We start from the raw sequence: 6,000 nt of genomic DNA, 5'->3' as shown, positions 1-6,000 counted from the left end.
CAATGAGGCCTCTGTGTGGGCATGGCCTTCTCCTGAAGATTCTGGGAATTCCTTTCTTCCTCCCTGGAGGCGGAACACACACTCTCTGCTTCACCAGCCACATGGAGCGATGCTGATGGCAGCCAGAGCCCTGGAGCTGGAGGAACCACATGGAGACCCATGGCAGTGCTGAGATGCTTCTACTGTCACTGAATCTACAAGACTTTCCACCCACTAGCCTGTGATCTTCCTGCATTCAGCATCATTGCATGACTATGTGAGTCTAAAGAGGAATCTATGGACTACTATCGGACATATAGGGTACTATTAGACTTATGGGCTTTATCTGGCCTGGGGTGGGGTGTTTTTTAATATATTATTGCTCTTTGATATAAAGTTCTTTCTTACCTATATATGAGTGCCAATGAACTTGTTTCTCTGGTCTCCTCAGACTAACTCACAGCCATGGAGCAAAGTTGTACTCTGACACAATTGAGGCCAACATGAGTCCATGTCAACTTCCTAGCAACCAGCGTGGTCTCGTCTACTTCAGCAAGACCTCATGGGAACTAATAACATCTCCAAAGAACCAATTCCCAAGCAAGGTGACATTCACATCTGCTTAAATATATCTTCTGTGGCAGCACAAGTCAACCGTGACCTTTACAACGAGCTGAAACACCATGTCCAAATGTGATGTACGCAATATGCACAGAGTGTCGATTGGCACACAAAAGCCCCACCTATTTCCTGCATTCAGAACTCAGAGAATGCCTCACAGAGGCAGTGAGATCAGGATTTAGTCTTGAAGGATAAGAAGAGGCAGAACTACAGGAGAAGACATCCTGGAGAGGGGAATATTTTTAAAATCAAAAGTGTAGACACAAGTTTTTAAAATAAGTGCAACATGCCCCAAAAAGTTCATGGGAAAATTCTATTATCTTTTTATTCCCTTTTTCCATGGAATGTTTTGAAGGCCTCGTGTATTATGGAATCTGTGAGTCTGGAGACCTGTGAGAAACTGAGTATTTCTGGAATGTAGAATGCAAACAGAGACTTTGCCAGGAAAAGAGGCAGGACCCAGATTATGGGGGACCTTGATAATGAGATTGGACTTGATCTTGTGGGTTAGGAAGAACCACTGGAGAGTTCTGAAAGTAGTGAGAGTAACCATTTGGGAGCATATTTTTGGCAGTTTGTACGGTTTTCGGGGTGGAGGCTGGACTGGAAGGTAGAAAATTGATGAGCGTAGAAGGGTATTTAGGAGGCTGCTTTATAGTACTGTGAATTGATGACAAGGGACTAAATCCTGGCAATGGAGAGGGAAGGAGGAAGAGGGATGGTCATAGATGGATATGTCCGGGGATGAATAGGCCACATTTGGTAAGTAATTGGACTGGGAGATAAGAGAGCAAAGCAGCATCATTGAAAACCCGACAGACTCTAGCTTTTGTGAGCGAGGTGGATGGATAATAACGTCATGATCAAGCGAGGAAACCCAGGAGAAATGAGGGTGGGGAGGGGAACATGAATAGGCTCTGTTTGAAATGCGTTCAACTTGAGACATTGCAGAACAGACACAAATTGGAAAGCAGTAGAAAAGTAGAAGTCTGAATCTCTGAACAGAGAGATAGAAATGTGTAAGTCATCGGTATTTACTGGTTGTTGAAGTTCTAGGAGAAAAGACTTCCCAGAGAATACAGAAATTGCTAGGAGAGCAACTTGTGTAAATGGGAGTTGGTATTGAGGACAGGTTTGTCTTTACAGGGCGGCTAGAAGAAGAGGAGAAAGGCAACGAGAAAGCCTTGGCCAAGGAATGGGAGGAAAAAGGAGGAGGACAAAGGTGTTCCCAGGTCTGTATGAAATGCTTCAGAGTACAAACATCAATAGTCCAATGTAGCACTTGGGAATCTTGGTAAAATGCAGATTTTGATTCAGTAAGTCTTGGGTGGTGTCTAAGATTCTGCATTTATAACACATTTCCAGTTGATGTTCTTAATGTGAGTTCTTAGATGACACTTTGAATCAGCAAAGAGTTCAGTGAAGATCAAGGAGCCCTGGGGACTCAGTGGCTAAGCACTCCCTTGGTGTGGCCATTGCATCATGTCCTGTCAACTTGCGAAAGGGTGGAGTCTAACCTGTCTATCGGGTCATAACCAATGAGGCGTCTGTGTGGGCATGGCCTTTTCCTAAGGATTCTGGGAACTCCTGTCTTCCCCATGGGAAGCCAAACACACTCTCTCTGCTTTGTGTTCCTGATGACAAGCCACATGGAGCTATGCTTATGGAGCCAGAGCGCTGGAGCTGGAGGAGCCACATGGAGACCCACCCCAGTGCTGAGATGCTTCTACCAACGACTGGATCCATAAGACTTTTCACCCACTGGCCTGTTATCTTCCTGTATTCAGCATCATTGCATGGCTGCCTGAGTCTAAAGAGGAATTTATGGACTGGTATCAAACATATGGGGTAATATTGTACTTATGGACTTGATCTGGACAGGGCTGGGATGTTTTCTTAATTTACAATTGCTCTTTGATATAAAGTTCTCTCTTACACAAATATGAGTCTCCCTAGATTTGTTTTTCTCATCTACCTGGGATAACACACTTGCTAAGCAGAAGGTCAGCAGTTCAAATGCACCAGCCACTCCACAGGGAAAAGATATGGCAGTCTGCTTCTGGGAAACATTATGGTCACTTAGAAGGGCGGTTCTTTACTGTACTTTAGGATTCATCTGAGTCAAAATTGACTTAATGGCAATGTATTGGATGGGTTGGAATGAAGACTGAGAAAAAAAAAACCATAGAATATAGCAAGTCAGAGGGCACTGATAACCTTTGGGGGAATTTCATAAAGTGTAGGTTGAAGACCGATAATAGACAAAGGTGAAGAGTGATTAGTCCTTGAGAAGTCAAGTCGGGAAAGCAACCAGAAGCTTTCAGACATTCCACAGGGAAGGAGAAACATGGGCCAAGTGATTATAGTGAGAAGCAAAGTCAAAGCTTTGAAGATGGGAGGAATTGAAACCTGTTTTTGAGAGACGAGGGAGTCAGTGAAGAAGAGATGAATGATCAAACTACAGGCGGTATGATGTGGCTAATCCTCATCCCTTATATCCTGCAAAGAAACACAGATGAGATCCAATGGGGCAAGGGAACAAATTTCAAAGTAATGTCTTTCCTTTACATTTTAAAGTGAGGATTCCAACTGTTGAGCAAACCCGTCTTACGCCCATATTGCTGCTGGTGATTTTGAACTGCTGACTAGGTAAATCGCAGCCCACCATGGGTGGGATTTATTCTGAGGTCCTATTTGACTCTAGGGTGTGCCTCCAGTCACCGCCCTTAGTTTCCTTGGGGTGTGATATGCAGACGTGCCCATATATCAGAAGGCAAAACCACACCTCCAACAAAGCCCTATGGACAAGACACCACCTTTGTGATCACTTCCCAAATGAGCAATTGTAGAAGACTAATATTGAGGTACCAGTGATGAACATCAACAGACACCAGGTACCACCCAAAAAGAATTCAGATAGCCATCTTGATGCAGTTCCTAGCGTGCTCTTTTGCCTGGCTAAGCAAGTGAAACCTGTACTCTTTGCTTTGTATCTGAATCTTGCATCTGACTTCCCTCTGCCTGGCCACTGATTCTTGAGTTTTGAGTTGAAGCCTAGCAACTTGTCTTACTCACCTGCTTCTGTAGCCTCGAGGCTAAGGAGGATCTTCTGGGCGGACAACTGGACTTCACAGCCTTGTCTGCCATTACCTCCATGAGCTCTGTCAGATGTTTCACCAGATTATGGAACCCTGGGACATGAGGAAATACACTAGGGAGGGGAGTTTGGGAATTGGTTTATCTCAGAGATAATGGAGAGTATAGCACTGGAAAAAAAGCCAAATACTTGAGACATCTTCAACCTCTATCTCATTGGGATCATTCTTATATTAAAATTTCTAAAAGAAAGAACCCAACCTAAATCTTCAGCTGCTGGAACTCCTGACAGAGCAAGAACAGGCTGATTTGGGCTCGAATGTCTTAGATTCCAGGGATAAGAATGTCCTCTACCACTTCATTTTGTCAAACTGAATTTAGATGGAAGCCATGCCAATTTCCACTCCTTCTGCTATCTTACAAAAGATAAACATCATTCCTCTTTGATTTTTTTCAGAGAAAATTGACTTATTATTAAGCAGAATTACTGGTGACCAGGTCTGTGGCCCAAGGACTCATAGGAAAGGGCTTGATCCCGAAGACCATGTGGCAGAGGCCAGAAGTTCTCTCAGACCTTGCCACTGTGTTCCATAGGGACCTACAGAGCACTGTGTGAGCCCAAGCACACACACACACACACACATACACACACATACACACATACACACATACACACACATACACACATACACACACACATACACACACACATACACACAGACACACACACGTGTGTGTGTGTCCCTTAGAAGACCCTGCAATCATGTGGCTCCAGATTGAGTCCCCTGCCAAAACAACAGGCCCCTCTGTCTCATCCTTCCCTAAAACCAACGTTAATGGAAGTTTGTTGCCTAAGTCAGAATTAATCCTACCAGGCTTATCCAACATATAAAGTAAAAATCATAGCTAGCTAGCTAGATGTTTTTTCTGATTGAATGAATATTTGAATTTCTTATGGGGGACTCAGGGCTGTGTGGGAGAGCTGGAGCAATCAGAACTCAAAGCTGAAATTGAAGCTAAAGGCAAACTTTAAACTTGTTCCAACAAGTGCATTTAAGAGGTCCAGAAAGATTAAGGATGAGTGAGAAGTAAGAGCCAAGAAACTTGTGTTGGACACTGTTTAAAATGCTTATTGTTTTAGATCCATTGTACCATCTCCTCTTCCAAATGAGGTTTAATAAGCAAACAGAAATAGGAGCTAGTGTGTGTGTGTTGTGCTGACAGTAGTGTGCACAGTCAATGAGCAGGAGGAAGACAGAGCAGGGAGGAGTGGAAAGGCCACTCAGCGCTTCAAGGTGTCTTCAGCTACCTTTGGGGTAGCAGGCTGTGTTTAATTGCACATATGCATGCCCATACATACCCACCCTCCCTCAAATATACACACATATACACCCCAACTCTTGTACCCCTCCCCTATCTCTGCCATTTCCTGTCTGTGAAGGAGGAAAGGGGGAACCTAAAAGGAAGGGTGCCTTACAGTTGTTTGGATTCCTTCTTCCAGGCAGCATTCACGAGCACTCACTCCTCCTTGTTGCTAGAGGAGTGGTTGTTAGGTGTTGTTGAATAGGTTCTGGCTCATGGTTTTCCTCTGCACAACCGAAGGAGACGCTGCCGGATCTTGCATCATCATCACCGTTGTTACGATGGAGCTCATTGTTCCAGCCACTGTGTCCATCCGTCTTGTCAACTGTCTTCCTCTTTTTCACAACCAAAGTTGCATAAAAACAATTTTGATCTGTACTGGCATCTCTTGAAGAGTATGACTATCCAATTCTTAGATCTCAGTAACATGTCTTAGCACCTCCTTTATCATGTCTATCGCTTGCATTTGAATGATGCTGCTGGCGGAGAATGATGAAAGGGCCATGGACTGTCATAAGAACGAACAAACCTGTCTTGGAAGGAGTACAGCCAGAATGCTCCTTAAAGGCACAGATGGAAACTCGTCATCTCGTCATCCTTTGGTCATTAGCAGGAGAGACCAGTCCCTGGAAAAGGACATCCTGTCTGGTAAAGTAGATGGGCAACAAAAAAGAGAAAGGCCCTCAGCAGATGGATTGACGCAATGGCTGCAAAAGTGGGCCCAAACATCAGAACAATTGTGAGGATGGCACAGACGGAGTGGTATTTCATGGTGTTGTAATTAGGGTCACTGTGCATGGGAAATGGTTGACAGCACCTGACAACAGCATCACTCGCATGAGCTCCCAAATTTCACACTGTCACCAAGCCCATCCTCACGTCCCTTTACTTTCTTCAAAACATGCTCCTGGTTCTGTGCCCTCTCCTCTGCTAAATCTTGGG

General features: G+C 44.4%; 1 long non-coding RNA gene across 1 annotated transcript; it reads left to right on the top strand.

Annotated features, from left to right (window-relative positions):
- Nucleotides 1-1,099: 1,099 nt before the first annotated feature.
- LOC142450738 (uncharacterized) lies at nucleotides 1,100-2,531 on the top strand. Its single transcript, XR_012784956.1, has 3 exons — nucleotides 1,100-1,362; nucleotides 1,747-1,832; nucleotides 2,246-2,531. It is a non-coding gene; the product is annotated as an uncharacterized LOC142450738 (long non-coding RNA).
- Nucleotides 2,532-6,000: the final 3,469 nt, after the last annotated feature.

Source organism: Tenrec ecaudatus, chromosome 6 (genome assembly GCF_050624435.1).
Source record: "Tenrec ecaudatus isolate mTenEca1 chromosome 6, mTenEca1.hap1, whole genome shotgun sequence".
NCBI lineage: Eukaryota > Metazoa > Chordata > Mammalia > Afrosoricida > Tenrecidae > Tenrec > Tenrec ecaudatus.
Note: the sequence above shows the minus strand (reverse complement) of the source record. Positions and strands in the feature narration are given on the sequence as shown.